The sequence below is a fragment of the Podarcis pityusensis genome (genome assembly GCF_964106645.2).
Source record: "Podarcis pityusensis genome assembly, chromosome: 4".
Taxonomy (NCBI): Eukaryota; Metazoa; Chordata; class Lepidosauria; order Squamata; family Lacertidae; genus Podarcis; species Podarcis pityusensis.
The window spans coordinates 80476167-80497152 of NC_138027.1; the positions used below are offsets into that span (position 1 = coordinate 80476167).

At 42.7% G+C, this 20986-nt stretch overlaps 2 long non-coding RNA genes across 3 annotated transcripts in view; one reads left to right on the top strand and one right to left on the bottom strand.

Moving 5' to 3' along the window:
• Positions 1–5429, top strand: part of LOC308475872 — a 336243-nt gene extending 330814 nt beyond the window's left edge. The window contains exon 9 of one of the 2 annotated variants that reach the window (XR_013985457.1): positions 811–1277. This is a non-coding gene — a long non-coding RNA (uncharacterized lncRNA). Of the gene's footprint in view, positions 1–810 lie in introns of both variants that reach the window. The other variant, XR_013985458.1, reaches the window with a different exon arrangement.
• Positions 1–20986, bottom strand: part of LOC308475929 — a 359243-nt gene that overhangs the window by 197587 nt on the left and 140670 nt on the right. The gene's annotated exons all lie outside the window — the stretch shown is intronic.

Consider the following 20986-nt stretch of genomic DNA (forward strand, 5'->3'; position numbering starts at 1 on the left):
TCTAATACTTGTTACATTTGTCTTCATCCTTTCTGTGCACTGGCCATGCTGTGACAGATAGCTTGAATTCCAAAAGTTATGCTCATTAGAATCAGTAGCAAAGAAATGCAGGGGCAGGCACTGCACTTTCAAAAATTCTGGTTCATGATATTCAAATTCTAAATAAATGTAAATGTGCCCATACTGCTATATGAACAACTATCAGTCCTGAAAATTCCTGTTGAATAGAACCCTCTGCAAGTAGTGGCATGTAGAGTTTCTCAGGACTACCTCTCAAGGTTTTTAAATATCTGGAAGTTTCACTTGGAACGAGTTCAGAATTAAGCTCCTACGATATTTTATACTAACATTAGATAATTAATTGATGCCATTCATTACCGGTAGTATTTGTTGAGGGAAAATATCAACCATAAAAAATGTAAGTAATTAGAACTCTCATTATCTTAAATTTAATCTTAATAAGTGCTATTATATTCTTGATCATAGATAGACAGGCAAGCAGGCTGGTTATGTTAAGACACTTCAGGAGACGGTCACATTTTAAGCTGCATCATATGAGCATAAGTCAAATTCAGAGCTTTGGTGCTCACTGCCAATTACTATCCCCTGTACCTGCCCTGCATGAGATTACCTGATAAAGCCCCTCCCTTGCGATTCTGTTGCTGTAAAATGCTGATTCGTGCTGATGTGCATCACTTGTTGAGGCTGGTAAGGTGGAAGGCAGGGAGCCCAAAGAGTAGGTGGAGCCAGAGCCAATGGCAGGCGGAGCCAACTAATTCTACTTTTGTCCCCATTTTCCTCCCTGCTAAGGTCAACAAACGCAACATTGAGAGCAAGGAGGACAAGCTAACAACCAGTGCCACCCCCTGGATTGGATAGAAGACAGGTAGGTTAGGGGTGGCTGAGGGCACCTTTCTGTCATGCCCAGTCAGTATGCATGGGAACCAATATGAAAGATGCCCAAGTATCTATGTCAACATTTAGAATTTCTGTGGAATAAATGGTGGGATTTCTCAGCTTGTAAGGTCCATATGAACTGAGTTCCCTGTAGCCTTCAAAGGGTAGAAAGTTTGATAACCACTACCCTAGAGTACGGGACGCGGGTGGCGCTGTGGGTTAAACCACAGAGCCTAGGGCTTGCCGATCAGAAGGTTGGCAGTTCAAATCCCCGCAACGGGGTGAGCTCCTGTTGCTCAGTCCCTGCGCCTGCCAACCTAGAAGTTCGGAAGCACGTCAAAGTGCAAGTAGATAAATAGGTACTGCTCCGGCGGGAAGGTAAACGCGATTTCTGTGTGCTGCTCTGGTTCGCCAGAAGCGGCTTAGTCATGCTGGCCACATGACCCGGAAGCTGTACGCCGGCTCCCTCGGCCAATAAAGCGAGATGAGCGCCGCAACCCCAGAGTTGGCCACGACTGGACCTAATGGTCAGGGGTCCCTTTACCTTTTACCCTAGAGTACCAAGGAAGGGATACCAGAGGTTGCTACTATGTCAGCCCAGGGCACAAGACTAAGCTGTGTAATTTGTTTTAAACTGTCTTTCATGTTGTATTTTAAATTGCTGTGACCTGGCCTGGGACCTTGTGCCAAAGCATGGGGAAATCATCATTGTTGTTGCCCAGTAATGAGGTGACAAGGTGAGAGGTCCATTTGGACCAGCTCCCTGAGACTCTACATTTGGAATCTATGTCCTTACAACAGAGCATAGGGTTGGCTTGTGGGAGAGCTTGGATTGTCTTCTAGAAACTGAAAGCATGAGAGGCTAGCCTGCTAGATCACCTACTGACTAAATTTCATCTTTTTTTATTGTGTTACATGCTCAAAGTAAAGCTCTTGAAGCCGAGAGAGAGAGAAAGATGGAACAAGTCCACAATAGATAAAAAGTATAACACGGGATCTGTGTATAATGACTAGTACTCCAGATGCCCTTTCATATATTTAAAATTGCCATTCCATTACATAAAATGTAATTCATTCTACTTCTCCCTATCTCTACCCCTCCCCCCACCACAAAAATATAATCCCAGAAGGGTTTTGACCAAACAAAAATGCTCTAATGATTGCAAATGGTTCAAATATTCTGTCCAGTGAGTTTAAGTTAAGTGATAAAAGTTTCATGTTAAAAGAAATAATAAGTGGAATTTCACACATATTATAGTAATTGTGAAAGCATCCAATTTACATGGAAATAATGCAAAAGAATTCTGACCATGATGGTTTAAGTGAATCATTACATGCATCAGTGATACATTTAGAAACTTGCAGCATGCCAGGTATGTTTCTTTTAGCATAATAAGTCTTGTAATGGAGCCTTTAAAAGCCTTAAATGTATAGTTAGATGAACCTTTCCATTCGGATTTTGATATCAAAAAGAAGAAACAGGAGATCATTAAAAAGCCAATTAAACCAATACTCATTTTTCCTTTACCAGTTTATATCATGTCCCTCGAGGACCTATCATTTTGAGAAACATTATTTTATTTACATTGGATTAGAATGAAAATTGTTTTACTACGCTAATCTTTTTTTATTTCTCAGTAGTATTTGAGAAGCACGCTCAGGCTGTCGCAGAAATACTGATTTGGCGTAGTAGCATATGTTAGAGGCTAGAGTCTAATATAGCAAATCCCATTAATTTCAGTGTGGTGTACTCCTCGGTTAAGAAAGCACGCATAGGATTTCAACCTAAAAGGCTTGGGAATCCTTTTGCTGGCCTTTTGGGAAAACAGTACGGTTCTGTCCATAGGATCTGCGCAGACTTGGTTCCTAAAATACATGTGGAAAATCTGTGCTTTGCCACAAAGGGACCTGTGAATTCTCATCATTTTTAGAGACATCAGAAGCTGCCTTATACTCACACCATTTGCCCATTTTAGCTCAGTACTGTCTGCTGACTGGTGCAATTCTCCAAGGGTCTTTCCAAGCCCTTCCTGTAGATGCCGAGGATTAAACCTCAGACCTTCTGCATGCAAAGCACCCGCTCTTAACGCCGAGCAGCAGCCCTTCCCTAAAGACAGACGTGGTTGAGAGTCATGATGTTGACGTTATTGAAGGGAGCTTCTCCATTGTCTTGCTAAGGTTGCAGGAACCCATGGCAAACACAAGAACATAGTAAAGTTTTATGGATGATTCTTTCCATTCACCATTTTAAGACAACTATTGGCACCTTTCCTAGGCCCTCCACATTGGGCAGCTGGATCAGTGACTCTCCATTTTAATTTGCTACCATTTTTACGTATTACTTCTTAACATTTTATATTAAATACTTATACCCCACCAATTTTAAATACCCAAGCTGCTTTCTGAGGAACTCAATGTGTCTTTCTTCTTATTTCCCACCTTCCCCCCCCCCATCATGGAATGCAAAGCACCTTACGTGGAGTCCCCATCCATAGTCTGCCATCCAGGCATGAACCTGCTTAGCTCCAGCAAGCTGTTTATAATAATAATTGTAATAATTTATTACTTGTACCCCAGCCATCGGACTGGGTTGTCCCAGCCACTCTGGGCAGCTTCCAACAGAATATAAAAAACACATGATACTTTGTGTTTGCATTGTGTATGTTCATACCATGCCCTTACCCACAGTGCCTTGGTTTGACACAACATTGGGTGCTACAGAGCTTCGTGGTTAATTAAAATGGCATATCCCAGTCACTCTTGGAGTAGTGATGCCACTATCAGGCATGTCTTAGGGGATGGTCATCAACATAAGAGGGGACCTATAAGAAGTCATTTTGCCCAGGGTATCTTCAAACCTGGATTCTGATCTGGACTAAGAAGTAGTACTTTCTAATCCCAGATGGTTGGGAGTGGCAGTGATTACTCAGTGGTGAGACAACTGCACTTTAGACATGCTCAGAAGCATTAACTGCACTTCACATTGGGTGTCTTTTGGCACCATAAAGACTGACAAATTTATTATGACATACACTTTTGCGGACTACAGTGCAGTTCACCAGATGTACGTTAGCCTGAGTTAAAGGAACATATTATGGTGGGAAATGTAAACAGTAAGATCATGAGGAAACGAAAGGCAGAAAATTCTAGATGAAAATAATTATGTTATTCACAGTGTCCACCTGTGAAAAAACACAGTTGTGTTGTTAATGCAGACACCCTACAATTGCTTCACATGTGCTCTCTGTTAAAATAGGTTTTGCACCTGATCCTTAGTAAGTTCTGATTCAAATTATGCCTTCCAAATGAGCGACCACTTAATTCTGCTTTCGTATTAGTTACATTTCACACCTCTGGACCAAAAAGAAGAAGAAAAAGATTGCTCCTTCCTAATAGGTCTGATGTGATCTGTGCTGGTCTAAATGCTGCATTTTAAAAATAAATAGCAGGAATGAATTCTACAATGTTATTTTTGCAGTTTTTCAATTACATGTGAGGAGTTCTTCTGCCATTCATTACCTCGGGTATCCCTGAAAGGCAAACCACTGTGCAACACTCCATTTCGTTTTATTTTCTTTTTACTTCTCTGCAGCTTCTTCCTCTGCATGATCTGCAATTATCACACCGTTTGTCTTTCCTGTTCTCAGGGGAACACAAAATAATACATATCCTAGAAACAGATGGAGATTAAATTTGGTTCTTTCCAATAGAGAGTTCAGATAGTTAAAGAGGGTCACAGAATCAATATGCTGAAGACACATTGCCATTTCAGGGAGGGGAACACCCTCAAACAGAATGTGAAGACAGATGCTCCCCATTTCACCTTCAACCTTGCAATGCTGCTGGTGGTTGACCCCTCATTTCCTCCCCTTTTGGCTACTGTATCAAGACATTTACATGAGATAATTTAATGTGGAGTAGTTACCTCTTAGGGCTCTTTAACCACCCCACAATATCCAAATTCACAAAGGGGAATGGGAGGATATTCGACATCCTTCTCAATCTATGCATGTAAGGATTCTCATCTGTGATTGCGATTGCCAACAGGCAGAAGCATACCCAGCTTGAATAAGGACAAGGGTACAGTCTGGTAGACTCAGAACTCAGGGCCGTGAGAGGCAGCTACAATGAGTACTGATGTACTGGGCCCACAGGCATTAGGGGCCATAGACTTTGAGCTTCCTTTTTAAAACAAACAAAACAAAACAAAATCACGTATCTAGCCCACCTAGAAAGTTATGAAGCAAAATGTGCAAGTAACCTTCAAAGTGATTTCTGTGAGATGAACTTGCCTGCCTGCTCCTGCATTTTAGTGCTTTTAGCTAATGAGTGAAGTCATAGCAATGAATTGTTTGGATACCAGGCAACATAAATCCCTGAAGGGGAGGGTCCCTTCCCCTTCAGTGCTGTTTACTCTAGCAACCAGGATGCATCTTTCCTGTGGTGGGTTAATCTGAGATCAAGTACTTCCCAGAAGTTATTTTCCACAAATCCCTCTACACAAAAAGTTCAGGTGTATGTTTAAAAAGACCACTTCCAAGGGTACCCAGGGTGGGGGAAATGGGTGCACCTCACCCACCTATGCCAAGTTGTGCTCCCCTCAGTTGTTGTTTTTTTGAAAAATGCATTTTTAATTTATGATATGGCAGACAATGACGGCCTCCATTTTAAAAAAATTACAGATTGTTTTAGAACAGGAGCTACTGAAATACAGGACCCTTTGAAAAATTCAGTAAATAATTCTTCTTTACCACCCCACCCAAACACTATAAGCATGTATAAGATACATAAAGGAATGAGCCTGCTCAGCTTTTCCATTCTGTCTGAAGTGCCCAGATATACCCTATAGTTTTCAAATAGTAATGATGAAAAAAGAATGTAGAGTGAATGCAAATAATTCCCTTGCTGGCAATCTACCTACTTAATGTTGTATTCCACCTCCAAACATCATGCCACAATGGAAAACAAAACAAAACATGAAGAAGTCTCTGAAATATTCATTCCATTCCCTAGACTGGTATTATTCAGTGCATTTTATGTTCACAACCTATGAGATTTCTGAATTCCTCTGGGTTCAGTTTGAGGACATACAGTAAAAACTAATCAGGCATGACAATGCTGTGACTTGGTGTAAGGTAGGCTTGCCATATTTCAAAAAGTAAAAACCAGGACACCCCGAATTTTTAAGGGAAATTTCCTTATTCCGAAAAGGATTCCTCGCAAGAAAAGGGAAAAGTTGACAGCTATGAACTCTCTCTCTCTCTCTCTTCCGTGTTAGCATGCCCAAGAAAAGAGATACTTATGTGTTTTTTGCACAATCCCCAGAACCACCTTAAGCCACCCAAACCTTGTTCTGGGCCCCTTCTGTGCAAACACCTTTGCCCATGGACTAGGAGCACCTTTCCGAAGCCTGTCTGATTTTGAGAAAGTGGCGCAAGGGCTTTTGGATGCTCCCGCAGCCCTGGCACTGCGTTCCCAAAGCGAGACTTGCCTGACACCAGCACTGATGCGTTATCGGTAGCAGAGGAATGTATTTATTTGACAAAGACTTTTAGATCTAGTTTTGTGTGCAATTCTATTTGTCCAACTGTATAGCTGCCAATCTAAATGCGGCACAAGAGACAGCATATGCAGACCAAACAAGTCACTCTTAATAAGTGAAGCCATGGTCATAAACTCCAGAAGCCTGAAAGAACTGTTGGGCTAGGCCAACCCTCACCTTCCATGAGGCTATTTAGGAATCGCCTTCCTTGGGGACAATCAGAAGCCCTGGCCAGGGAGCATAAGCCACCTGCTCCTGAAGTGATCCTCTTTCAGCCTGAGAGAAATCTGTTGTCTTATGTGCCCTGTTTTATTATTTTAAAATTGTCTACCACCACTGGTCCCTTGGCAGAAAGGAAGAACAGTAAAGAATAAATCTAGAACTGCAGTTTGTGCACAGCTTTTCATTACAAAGGACCTTTAAAGCCCTAAACGGCCTCGGCCCAGTATACCTGAAGGAGCGTCTCCACCCCCATCGTTCTACCCGGATACTGAGGCCCAGCTCTGAGGGCCTTCTGGCGGTTCCCTCATTGCAAGAAGCAAAGCTACAGGGAACCAGGCAGAGGGCCTTCTCGGTAGTGGCGCCCGCCCTGTGGAACGCCCTCCCATCAGATGTCAAAGAGATAAACAACTACCTGACATTCAGAAGACATCTTAAGGCAGGGAAGTTTTTAATGTATGACATATTAGTGTATTTTTGGTCTTGTGGAAGCCGCCCAGAGTGGCTGGGGAACAAATAATAAATTATTATTATTATTACAAGGATTTTAAAAAAATATTTTAACCATGGAGTTATAAACCATGAAGAAAAACATGCCATTAAGGGGATTCGGGTAGAAAACAGAGATATACAACCGGCTTGGACAACACCCTTCATGTTGTTGGATTGAACAGGTTCCATGAATTGGCTCTTTGAGCCAGTCCACAACACCTCTCAAGGATGTACTTCAGGACATCATTCTGAGGCTCAGCACATCCTTGGATGCCATCACAGCATCCTTCCTGGCAGTGCTTCTTGTGAGCAAATGGCTTGTAAAGCAGCCAAGCTGACCAGGGATCTGACTGCTTGCAAGCTGCAGCTGTAACTAGGGGTATGATGGCCAACATATTATGGTCATCCATGCACTTCCAGGGCACATGCATGAGGGTGGCGAGTCATGTGATTGAACCTGTTTTGAGTGAAAACAATGCTTCTCATGGTGATCTCCACGGTGATGAAACTGGTCATAATATTACCTGCGAAAAACCCAAACTCCTTCGCAAGCTTAGGCTTTTCAAGGATACAACTTTCTGTTTTTATAATTAGACAATGAATGTTTTAAGCCAAGTTGGGGGTGGGGTGGGGGGAACAAAAGCAAAAAACTGGTGAGACTTGTCAAAATATAAAAAGGAAATATCCTTAAGGCAATGATTCACTTTTTAAATGTATAAATTCTGCTATAGCGTCTTTGAAAGTATTTTTATGCGGCACTTGTTTATCGGTCTATCGTAAAATCTGTTTTTAATCAATTATACTTATATATCTGAACCAGTTATGACTGACATTAATCAATAGAAAACTGAATCTCTCTCTCTCTCTCTCTCTGTATATATATATATATATATATATATATATATATATATATAGAAACAGGACCCAGCCACTTTGCATGGAAACAGTCCAGGTACGCCATATCAGTAGAACATTTATGATGAATTACCTGCTTTGATATAATAATTCATGTTTATGTTTTGTGCCTCCTATGATGCAGCTCTATAGATACTCTTCCATGGCATTTTAGGAGATCACACTTCTTACCATTAGAATTAATATCTAATTTAAATTCTGAACAAGGAATTTGAAACTCCAGAGAATCTGAAGTGGCAACAGCATAGAAAAGATGCATATAAAGTAGCTATTAAATGTGTTTTAAAAAAATCTGTGGGAAGAGATTATGCCACTGCCAGGTGACTATACAAATCTTGGCTAAAAAGAACAACCTGGGGAGTAAAGAGAGATAAAACTGTAAGTTGCATTTCAAGGGGATTTGTTCTTTCCATTTCAGGTATCGTGTCTGTCTACCTACCCTGTTTCAAGTTTCAGATCCCAGAAACTTGAGTTGCCTTCATGCATTAAGCCAAAATCTAGAGAGCAGATAACCTCTTGACACCCTATGACCAGCTATCAGTCAGTACACGTACTCTATCTATTCAGCATCTAAAGAAAGAAGGCCAATGGAACAGATGCCTCTCATGACAACTAATTTGAAAATCAAACATTGTATCATCACCAATGATGAAAATTTGTGTTACCCAATTTACAGTGGTACCTCAGGTTAAGTACTTAATTCATTCCGGAGGTCCGTACTTAACCTGAAACTGTTCTTAACCTGAAGCACCACTTTAGCTAATGGGGCCTGCTGCCGCTGCGCCACCCCGGAGCCCGATTTCTGTTCTCATCCTGAAGCAAAGTTCTTAACCTGAAGCACTATTTCTGGGTTAGTGGAGTCTGTAACCTGAAGTGTATGTAACCTGAAGCGTATGTAACCCAAGGTACCACTGTATATAAATTCTTTTCCTAAATATACGTTATCTTCACAGTAGCTTCCAATGTTGTTGTTTTTAAATTGGGGGGGAAATGTGATGTAGAAAAATGTACATGGACGTGCATGTACCACAACTGGCCCAGTCACAGCTGCATGTGCCCAACAGCCATTCACACTAACACCGAACATGTGGCCACTCAGAATGTGGCGTGAAGACCTGCTCCTCCCTCACGTGGACACTGAATGTATAGCAGAGTGTCATGTGCATGTGCATGTGCATGTGCCTTGAATGAGGACAGGATAGTGACAAGCTGACGGTGCAAGCAGTAGTAATACCAAGGATAGCCAATGTAGTGTAGACTACAACTCCCTCAGTTGTCTGGGTGGGGCTGGTGAGAACTGAAGTCCAGAAACATTTAGAGCGGCCTTTCTCAACCCGTGGGTCCCCAGATGTTGTTGAACTACAACTCCCATCACCCCTAGCTAGCAAAGCCAGAGCTCAGGGATGATGGGAGTTGTAGTCCAACAACATCTGGGGACCCACAGGTTGAGAACCGCTGATCTAGAGGGAACCACCTTAGCTACCCCTGAGTAAAATAATAGGATCAAGCTGTGTGCTATGCATGTGCGGGTGGATGGATGGATCAACAGGGGTAACCATAAATTACTGGATTACACCTACCTTTGCCCATTGGCCATGGGACTGTTGACGGTTGGACTTCAACAACATCTGGCATGCACCCCATTAGACGCACCCTCATTTTAGGATCATGTGGTTCCAACACATGATGTGTCCTCCGAAATGGTGTATAACATTCAGAAAAGTGCTGTTTTGTGCAGCAGCACAACACACTTTTTATCCCCGTCTATACGCTTAAATAATCACATCGTTAATAGATCACTGTCAGTGTATATGGCACGTTACTGGATAACATAAGCAAAACAAAAACAAAAAAACAACAACCACAACCACCAGGTTCCCACCCTAAGGAGCTTGCAATCTAAATTTTGACAGCAGGGGAGACAGCAGAGGAAGAATCGAGGGGAACAAAAGATGGGAATTGTGTGCATGAAATACATAAACTTTCCTAAGCAAGAGCAGGCACAAAGGTGTCATTTCTCTCTTGAAAATTTGGGCTATTATTTCAATAAAAAGCTACAGTAACTGAAAGGAGGCAATGTCTTGGGGAGCAAAAAGTAGCTCTGTTGACACTTGGGATTAAAAGCTCATTCCAAAGTGCTCCCCAAGATTCAGTATATGACATTTTGAAATGACATGATTGTAGTCTTCAGTTTCCCACAGGCTCCAGCCTATGCCTTGCTGTGTTATTTGAAGTTTGGATTGTCCAATAGGTTATGCTTTGTAAAGCTGTAAGTGTGAAAATCTACTGTATTATATATGCCAAGAAAAGTTATTTATGCAGCAGATATGCTCTGTTATTGCACTTTAGCGCTGCAACCCCATAGTCGCCTTTGACTGGACTTCATCTGTCCAGGGGTCCTTTACCTTTTTAAAAACCTTTACAGTAAATGAAATCCAATTAACATTGTGCTTTTGAATTATGAGCCTATATGGTTCTAAATGGGAGGGGAAGTTCTGGGTTGGTTTCCTTTCCTGCCCACATATCTGTTGTTCCACCTATGGCAAGGACATATATTGAGAAGAGTGAGGATGCACTTTGTGTGCAGCAGTGGAGCTGAGGAATCAAGCTTCCCAGAAAGGTAACTCTTCAGGATCAGAGGTAAGAAGCCAAGGAAAGGTGGAACTGGTCCCTTGGCCTTTCCATGACATTTACAGTCTAAGTACAAGGACATGTTCTTTTCTTTCTGTTTTCTATTTTCTCCAGTTAATCAGGTGACTTGAAAAGAGGCTAGATAAGGGTATTGTCTGCAGTGACAACATCCTGATGATACTGTCAGAGGAGATCACAGGGAAATGTTCCCTTTTTGAACCAATAGAGTCATTAGGGAGAGTACTCATCACTTGAGTGCATCTAGGTTAATTACCACAAAAAAATAAAAAATCTGGAAGTAGCAGCTATTGAGTTGTTGTGGGGAGGTTTTCTTTTCCCCTACCAAAGAAGGGGCTGCTCAGTGCGAAACAAAACAATCATTTGGTGCCATATATTATTTCTTCAAGGACTTCACAGGATTCCCTCACCTGTCTGCCACTCATTGTGCATTTAATTTTAAGGGAATGCCTGTCTCCTAGATTAAATTGAATAGGCCCAATTACATGAAAATGTATTGAGAAATAGAAACTAGGAGTCATGCGGTAGCATTAATTGATTCATTTATTTTTGGACCCTAGTGAACTCACGCATATGGGGTGGGGTGGGGAGTCCTAGGGAAATATATAGTGTGTTTAGGATACTATTTAGAGGGGCTGCAGCCAGGTAGAAATAGTGGCTGCAGCATCTCAGCTAAAGCAATGATTTGCCCCGCCTGAAAATGTTTCGGAAAACATGTTTCTAGGTTGTGACAGGATAGCTTCCATTTGAAGAACGAGGGTTTATTTGTAGCAACTCTCCAATGTTTCAGTTAACTCCTGGAGATGCCAAGTAATTTTATAGGAATTAAAATGCACATAGGGACTTGAGTAATTTTATCTTGGTTCTGAGAAACTCAGCAATCTTTCACTAATTTCTTTAAAGTTCTACTGGAAATCAGGCACTCTCACCTAGCAAGCAGACTGGTTTATTATTATTAATTGTTAAATTAATTAAATAGTCACCTTCCATAAGAAATTGAAAGTGACTTGCAAAAATAAAATTCCAACGTGTGATACAATTTTTTAAAAAACCCAATAAAACAAAGCTAATGGGGGCCAGAACTAAGAAAAACCAACTCGTTGCTCTCAACCTAAGCATGGCAACCAATGAATTGCCCAAATAAAATAAAATAAAAACAGTTGATGAAGGAATTAAAATTGAAATGCCCAGAAAAACAGAAACATCTTCAGCTGGTGCTAAAAGATGTCACTGTCCGTGTCGGGTCCAAAAGTCACAACAGCATTCTGCAGAAGGAGATCCATTTTTTTATTTAGTTAGGAAACATGAAATGGTGAAGCATATTTCTCAGTACTGAATGGGGATATCCATTTTATAATTGCTGTGCTATCCAGTTGCATTGCTATATGGAGGTTTGCATTCCCAGTTAATACATACACCCTGAATGGTACTATTTACCATTTACTATAGTCTGTGCATGCCCAATATCTGAGAAGGAACCAAACTAAAGGAGTCCAACTGCAAGAAAGGAGATTCAAACTAAACATTAGGAAGAACGTTCTGAGTACGAGCTCACATACACTGGCAGTTTTTAAGCAGAGGTTGGATGGCCACGCCTGTATTGCAGCGGGTTGGACTAGATGACCCTTGGGGTCCCTTCCAATTCTAAAATTCTATTATTCTATTATTCAAGTGTCCGATGCTGTGCATGCAGAGTCCTGCTCACACAAAGGGACTTCCTTTCCTTTCCCCTCCTTCCTTGCCCTCAAAATCTGCTCTGGAGACCTGCCCCCTTCAGATTTTGAGGTGGGGGGGGCTGCAGGGGAGAGGAGAGAAGGGGAGAAAAGTTCTGTTGTGCTGGCAGAACAGCAGCACTGGATACAACCATTTGTTTTTCTCATGAAAATTCCAGTCTTGTTCTCTTAGCCTCATTGTCTGGGTTTTGTGTCCCATGATGTGGGACACTGTGTGGTGCTTCAACAATGCAGCTGCCGACCGTTCTAGTCCGACCGTCCCAGAAAAAATAGATTTGATGCTGCCGCAGCAAAGTATTTGTAGATAAATGGTGAGAGAAGAATCTTCCCTCCCTAGAACTCTCCCTCACGAACTCCTCTCTTCATTTTCCCCACCCCATTTTCTGCTCCTCAAGAGGTTCACTTTAGCCTCCTCCGCCCATGGCAGAAGCAAATCTGCCAGCTGAACCCACTGGGGCACCCTGGCTTAGAACGACGTATTTAGTTTTTGTGGAGCACAAGCGAAGGGATGGAAACAGATTGAGAGTGAGATTTAATCAATTCAGTTATCAAGAATCTGCTGAGACTCCACGCTGGAGCAGACCTCTATTGTTTAAGCCTCCATAGTCCGGAGATCCCATACAATAGGTGCAATTGGCTACAACGGTCAACAGTCAGCAACAACAGTCCCCCAGTAAGCACATAATTAAGCACAGAATGTGTTAATTAAGTTTTCAAATTAAAGCAGACATAAAAAGGAAAGTACTAACAGCATTCTCATAACCAGCGGTCTTGACCAGTCATCAATATCTTGGAAGGTAATTCAACTGCACTGAAAAGAGGTGTTGTTGCCTTTTGGCTGCAAACAGTTTCCATATATTGTTATGTGTGTATAGGATCAGCTGGTTTCAATAGAGGTGAAATTCATGTACTGAGGGGATTGGAGAAGAAATCAGACTCATGGGAGAGATAGATAAAGAGAACTAGAGACACATTGCATAGGTGTCTGCTACTACTGAAGACTTAGGGCTGCTCACAGCGAAAATGAATCAGGCTTCCTCAAGCACTCAACTCAAAGCACTCAAGAAGGCTTAGAGGGGGGCTGATTCCCTCTACCCCTTCTGCTGCTCCTCAGGAGAAAAGCTGACCTTAGGGGCCAGGAAAGAACAGCAAGCAGTGGAGGTAGCAACCCCCATGATTCCTAGTGAAAAGTGATCACTTTGCTCACAGATTACAATGAAACATGGAAGGACAGAGGAAGAAAAAGAAAGATTATGAAGGAGGAAGAAGAGGCAGCCACTGCCCCCAACAAAAGGGCCACCTTTACACCCTGCTACTCTGATCTGGCATCCATCGTCCACCTTGGGAGGTAAAGGTAAAGGACCCTGGATGGTAAAGTCCAGTCAAAGGTGACTATGGGGTGTGGTGCTCATCTCTCTTCAGGCCAAGGGAGCCTGCATTTGTCAACAGGCAGCTTTCTGAGTCATGTGGCCAGCATTACTAAACCAACGGAACACCGTGATGGGAGCCAGAGTGAACGGAAATGCCGTTTACCTTCCCGCTGCAGCGGTACCTATTTATCTACTTGCACTTTCGAACTGCTAGGTTGGTAGGAGCTGAGATGGAGCAATGGGAGCTCACCACCGTCGAGCGGATTTGAACCACCAACCTTCCGATCGGCAAGCCCAAGAAGCTCAGTGGTTTAGACCACAGCGCCACCCTCACCCCTTAAAAAAAAAACCACCTACAGCACCCAGTATTCCCAGGCAGTCTCCCATCCAAGTACGAACCAAACCTGACCCTGCTTAGCTTCCGAGATCAGAAGAGATCGGGTGTGTTCAAGGGTAGTATGGTCATACACATACTATGGGGAATAAGACAGAGTGGGGAAGAATAAAGGTGGGCAGCTTGCTTGAGGTATGTTCAAGTAGAGTTCAGCAGAAGCCTGAAGCTCAATTCCAGAGGATTTCACCATAGAAAAATGTGTGGGTGGTGGAAGGCCAAGAGGAATACAAGAATCTGGTGAAGACTAACATGTTTAGGGTAGATTAGCTTTTGAACAACAAAACCCACTTAGTCAGATGCACAAAAATGTATGCCATGATGAATATGCTAGTTTTGAAGGCAGCTTTTCTCAACCTCGTGCTCTCCAGATGTTTTGAACATCAGTGTCAGTCATCATGGTCAATGGTCAGGAGTGAAGACTATTGTAGTCCAAAATGTATGGAGGGTGCCAGATTGGATAAGGCAGTTTTAAGGTGGCAGAAGACTCTGCTGCATCAGACTAACACAGCTACCTGCCCAAAATTTGTATCCTCCTATCCCCATGATCTCACTAATCATATTGTGGCACAGTTTCTAAATGTTGCAGGCAACTTTTAATGGCAACTTCACCATTCTAAATAGTCTGCTAGCAAATCTATTCACTCATCAACGAATACATAAATAAAAACATAGTGCAGTTTGAAAAACTATTCAGACTTGCTTCTGGCTGTTCGGCTTATCGCATGTGGCAAAGATGTACAGACGGCTTATCAGATAAACAATCTCAAGGGGAGAAAGAACAATTTGCTATCAGAAATAACAGTAATATAAAGGTTAATACAAATATTTATTACAAAAATACTTATGAAAGACGAAATATTGGAGCACTAGGAGGAGAGTAATGATTAAATTAACTGATTCAGGGGTGATACCCTGTGTATGTATTGTGTAATAAACTCTGCCATTAAATCCCAATGTGTTGTCATAACATCCAGAAACTGCTCATAAGGGCGCTGCCTTCACTGTTTGTTTGTCTGAATCTGGATGGTGCTGACTGATAAAAAGTTAACTACAATCACTGAAGCTAGCTTTAAATTCACCAGTGGGATCATCACATACCATGTCTGCTTTAAACCAGGCCCTGCCACATTCTGTAAAGGTAAAGGTAACCCTGACCATTAGGTCCAGTTGTGGCCAACTCTGGGGTTGCGGTGCTCATCTCGCTTTATTGGCCGAGGGAGCCGGTGTACAGCTTCCGGGTCATGTGGCCAGCATAACTAAGCCGCTTCTGGCGAACCAGAGCAGCGCACGGAAACGCTGTTTACCTTCCCGCCGGAGCAGTACCTATTTATCTACTTGCACTTCGTGCTTTCGAACTATAGGTTGGCAGGAGAAGGGACCGAGCAATGAGAGCTTACCCCATCACGGGGATTCAAACCGCCGACCTTCTGATCGGCAAGTCCTAGGCTCTGTGGTTTAACCTCACCTTTATTGTTATTATTATTTTAGAAAAATACACTGTGGAATGAGGGAACAAACAGTAGCAGCCATAGGTAGCTCTGGACATCTGTCTTTGTAGGTGTAGAAGGAGGTCCATGGACAGAGAAAAGGCCTACCCCTGGAGAACCTCTTCAATGAAGGTGCAAAATCTCTGTGGCTGCTCTCCCCTCTCTGTCAGTTGCAGGGAGAAAAGGGGGGCACTTAAGGGGCAGGGGTACGTTGGAGGTGAATCTGTTCCTTCAACACATCTCCAACAATAGAGGGGGAAACTCTGGAACTGGAACTTTGCCTCCAGCCACCCAGCAACCACATGCACACAGCTTCTGCCCTGGCCAATGCAAGGCTAGGAGACCTTTGGATCTGGTGGTTCTCCCACCACAGATCCTCCATTCCCTGCTGTCTCTGGATTACGCTGTTAAAATATTCATATATTGCGCTTAGGCATGTCAGAGAATTTTCATGGAAAGGAAAACAGAAGTGGAAATGGACAATGTTTGCTTAGTCACCCTGTGTCCAGAATGGAAATCAATGAGTGTAGAAATAATTACAGCATTAATTCTATTAAATTGTTAAAGTTCTGCACATTTCTTAAATAAGCACGTAAATTATGTTAAATAGCAACAATGTGATGCATAACATAACATTAGGCAGAAACTGAACTGCAGTGGAGTGGAAACAGTGCTGATAGAAATCAAGTCAGAAATCGCCGCATTCTTACTTCTCTAACTACCCATCATCTGCCAAAGTTTCAGGTCAGTTTACATGGCATTTATCTGGCTCCTCTCCCTTACTTTATTTAAAAGAAAGGACAAATTTACTACAAATTCTGGAAAACACACACCATACAATTCAGTTTTTGAAAGCTTACCACTTCAGAATGCATGAGTCATCACAGGACTGAATGCCTCTCTTCCAATTCACTGTCATTGAAAAATAACATGAGAAGGATTCTAAACAAGTCTGAAACTGGAGTTTTCCAATATATGGGGTATTTTCTACATGGCAGGGGCGTGTTATTGAAACATGAATACTTCACTGTTATTCTGAAGTGCTGCCATTCTAGGGGGACTAGATACAGATCTTCTTGCTTTATCAGTAAAATATAAATGCAGAACTATAGGAAGGACCCACGAATGTCATTTTGGTGGTTTGTTCATAGCCTCTGGGTATGCAATAGCAATGCATGGATGGAGCAGAGCTCAGGATGCTGCCATGGGAATATGAAAAAGTAAGAGTCACTTATCACAACATTAGCCCACTGGAGATCAGATGTGGGGGCTTAGCCCAGCTGAGCTATTTAAACCCTGGGGACACACAAACTGAGGGCCAAACAAGGCATTACTTGTATTGCTATTAAATCATGCAATTAGGATGCTATTAATCATAATCATAATCAGGGACACGGGTGGCGCTGTGGTCTAAACCACTGAGTCTCATGGGATTGCCGATCGGAAGGTCGGCAGTTCGAATCCCTGCGACGGGGTGAGCTCCTGTTGCTCAGTCCCCGCTCCTGCCAACCTAGCAGTTTGAAAGCACGTCAAAGTGCAAGTAGATAAATAGGTACCACTCCAGCGGGAAGGCAAATGGTGTTTCCGTGCGCTGCCCTGGTTCGCCAGAAGCGGCTTAGTCATGCTGGCCACATGACCCGGAAGCTGTACACCGACTCCCTCGGCCAATAAAGCGAGATGAGTGCCGCAACCCCAGAGTCGGTCACGACTGGACCTAATGGTCAGGGGTCCCTTTACCTTTACCTTTAATCATGCTATTTAATCCTGCTAGTAAAGTAATGTCTGATTTGGTCCTGGGAATTCTCATGTTGCCTCTCATTTTCGTAGCTGCTCTATGAAAACTGTGGATGGTGGAACAGCTTAAGTGGTGGATTCTTATTTCCCTTGGTCCCCTGGCAAATATTTGAACTTGCCACCTTCCAGATCCAGCTTTGATTATGGTCTGGCAGTTTAATGTACAGTTACACATTCCTGAAAACAGGGGTGCCAACTTGAATAAAAGATTGGGTGAGGCAGGTAAGCCTGCATAATCAATCACATTTGAATGGCAATGCCCATCAACTTTGGGGGCCCCCAGCACCTTCAAATATTTTATTGATGTGTGTGAAGTCCCCTCGGCCCCTAGGAGTTGGCTCCTATGCCTAAAAAAAAAGGTTTTGCATCACCAAAAAAGAGGACAGCAATTTCCATACAGTTTCCACATGGTAATTTATATCTATAGACACACATTTTGAATACTAACTATAACTTGAATAGAAATCCTATGCATCTTGCCATAGTAAGGTTGCCACCTTTGTTCTGGCAAAATGCAGGAGAGAGCAGGGCAGGGCAGTTAGGGGGTGATTCCCCCCCCCCAATTCATTACAATATATTGCAGCCTAACAGGATGGCCCCTCTGGAATTTGTCAAGCACATGCATGCACGCACACATACACATGAATTTGCAGATCTGTCTGTGATTGGCTACCCTGACCTTTCACATACCCTTTCAAACATACCGGTATGCATTTGGAGAGGAGCCCTAACTTGGCAGAGAGAGAGAGAGAGAGAGAGAGAGAGAGAGAGATGAGACCTAAAATACAGGACAAAACTGTATCCATACAGGATATAACATTTTACACTGGAATACAGTGGCACCTCGGGTTAAGAACTTAATTCGTTCCGGAGGTCTGTTCATAACCTGAAACTGTTCTTAACCTGAAACACCACTTTAGCTAATGGGGCCTCCTGCTGCACCGCCGGAGCACGATTTCTGTTCTCATCCTGAAGCAAAGTTCTTAACCCGAGGTCATATTTCTGGGTTAGTGGAGTCTGTAACCTGAAGCGTATGTAACCCGAGGTACCACTGTTATGGGAGAATTGTGTGCCTGTCCGTCCAGTCAGCTGCCTAGGTGTTGTTGATGGGCAACTTCAAGGCCCTTGCTTTTCCTTTCTGTGGTTCATTATCATCAAACCAAACTTAGCTTGGATAGCCCTCAAATAGAGGACACCTTCACCTCTTCCCTCTGTGCGGCAGGATACATGGCCATGCTACCTGTCTGTTGCCTGATGAACATCATCCTGTTTGTTTGTTTTTGCAGTCCCTGCTGGAGCCCCTGTGCATGGCTGTGGAATACAGCATAGTATGGCGGGTCATAAAAGCTTGCTGATGAACCTCTCACCATAATTTCCAAAGCATTTCCCTTTTATTACTTGTGGGAAGGTAAGCTGTGTCCAAGTCTTTCTGTTGAAGGAATGCTTGTGTGTGTGTCTATACTTTCCCCTAGGTTTTCTCTTAGATAACCTAATGTAGGTCACATCCAAAATGTAATCTCGGTGCTGTAGGGGTGAGGAAGAAATTGGGCATGTGTTTTTTCCCTTTCCCATCGGCAAATGTTCTGGATAAAAAGGTAAAGGTACCCCTGCCCATACGGGCCAGTCGTGTCCGACTCTAGGGTTGCGTGCTCATCTCGCTCTAGAGGCCATGAGCCAGCGCTGTCCGGAGACACTTCCAGGTCATGTGGCCAGCGTTACGAAGCTGCTCTGGCGAGCCAGCACCAGCGCAGCACACGGAAACGCCGTTTACCTTCCCGCTATAAAGCGGTCCCTATTTATCTACTTGCACTTAAGAGTGCTTTTGAATGTTCTGGATACTACCATGCTAAAGTTATGTGGGTGTGTGACAGAGCTTTTCATATTTAGGTTGTCCTTGGGCAAACTGGGGGGAGGTATTTGAGAGAAAAATAGGGAGAAAGCAATCATTTCAGATGTCACACAGAAAACATTTCCTAGCTCAAGCCATAATGTATCAGCAGGCCCTAAGAAATAGCTCCAGATTTTACTGTAAATTGATCATGATTAGATACTACAAGGGAGAAGACTGGTGGTGATAATCTTTTATTTAACAATATTTGAGGCAACGGAAGAAGTCAGTCACTACTGAGTACAAAGCTCACTATTGCCCCTAGAGTTTGTCTAGGTTTTTCCCAAAAACTTCCCTGACAGAATGCTAATCTACTTTATTCTAAGTGCACTTCCTAAAATGATACAGACCATAATTCATTTCTTTCTGCAGCAGCTCCTTTGAGTTGTTATTATTATTCCCATTTTTCGGACTGGGAACTGAGGTTGAGAAATAAGGGCTCCTCCAAGGCCACCCATTGAGTTTCCATCTTAAGTAATATTTGAACCCGGGTCAAAGTCCAGCATGTGAGCCAGGGGACCACACTGGCTGCCTCTGCCTGCCCTCCCCTCTCTTCTTTTAAACAGGCAGGCATTATTCGGCATACTTAACATACATCCTGTGTACTTTGCTATGATTGATGCTGCAGAAATGCATAATTAAAAAAGAAAAAAAACGAGGACTTTTAAAGCCTGTTTACTTCAGTGACTCCTGTGAAACAAATGTTTCTTTCTCCTGGTGTCGCCCACCCACAGAAAAGGAACTGAACAAAGATGGCTCTGTTAGGCCTCTCCGCACTAGAGAATTCCTCAAGAGGCCACACTGCGCTAGAGTCCTGCCGAGACCCATTCAGCCTTACACGACACTCATACACCCTGTACAACTAATTACACGTCAGATTAGTGATTTCATTATTACCCCACTGCCACTAATTAAAATGGCATTGATATTTCTCAAGTAGTTTTATATGTTTATACAGTTCAGAAACTCTTTCTCCCCGTTTCCAAAAGTTAAAAAAAAAGAGGAAGGTAGGAGTGATTTTCCTAATATCTGTGGAGACATGCTACTAAAGAAAAACTGACTTGCAAAACATTAATCCATATTCATGGCGTGACTCTTTTTTGATATCCCCCCCCCACCCCGGCTAGTAACTTCCCCCACCTCCAAAATCATCTTCTCCTACAAAGTCTCAGCAGTCCCTGAATCGGCAAACTGGACAGATGAATGTCAGCCTTCCACGCTGAGCTTTATTACCAATTTGGGTTGCCCGACGAAGTAACTAATGAAAGTTACATCATTCTAATCTACATTCATTGTTTTAATTGTCTGAATCTCCAACAGAACAAAGTAACACTATAGTTTTATGGTATTTGATTAATGAGGGCAGGAAAATTGAAGTTTTTTTTTTTGCAATAAAACTTGGGGGAGGGGGAGAAAAATCAACAGACTTTTATATATTTTTCCCCTTATGATTTTAATTTAATGGCTCGTGTTTTCATTACTGCAGAGGCTGTACACTTTAGCTTGCAATTATGTCCCATCTGTGAAGCACTGTGTTATTACAGTTTATTCTAGTAGCTTTTCAATCACTTTTGAGTTGTGCTTTACAAGTATTCTTGCAGCAGGT